This window comes from Aureococcus anophagefferens (genome assembly GCF_000186865.1).
Source record: "Aureococcus anophagefferens unplaced genomic scaffold AURANscaffold_1, whole genome shotgun sequence".
Taxonomy (NCBI): domain Eukaryota; class Pelagophyceae; order Pelagomonadales; family Pelagomonadaceae; genus Aureococcus; species Aureococcus anophagefferens.
This window is the reverse complement of record NW_008705561.1, coordinates 3,285,238-3,285,802: the sequence shown is the minus strand read 5'-3', so window position 1 is coordinate 3,285,802 and position 565 is coordinate 3,285,238.

The following is a 565-nucleotide window of genomic DNA, read 5'->3' as shown; positions in this document are numbered from 1 at the left end:
CCGCGGCGCCCGCGCGCGCGGCCGGCAGCCTCTTCGGCGCGGCCGCGGCGCCCGCGCCCGCGGCCGGCGGCCTCTTCGGCGCCGCGGCGCCGCCCGCGCCCGCGGCCGGCGGCCTCTTCGGCGCGGCCGCGCCGCTCTCCCAGCCCGGCGCCTTCGCGGCGACGACGACGACGACCCTCGCCGCGAAGAAGCCGAGCCGGAGCCGCAAGGGCCGGAAGTAGGACCGCTAACCGCCCGCGTCGATGGATCGCGTCGATGTCGCGCAGATTCGCGCGCGCCGGAATATGACCGGCGCCGCCGCGCTCCGGATCGCCGGGAGCGCGTCCGAGCGCGTAGGAGCGCTCGGGATCGCGTAAGATCGCTCGAGATCGCTCGAGATCGCTCGGGATCGCGCCGGATCGCGGCGGATCGCGCCGGCGTCCTTTGCCCCAACGAAACTAGATACCTCGCATATCATTGGCCGGGCGCAACCTTTGAACGCGGCTGCCCCACACGAAGTCGCGCGCTTTTTGTAGGCTCATGCTCCGCTTCACTGGGCTTGACCGCGCGGGCGTGGGACGGAACC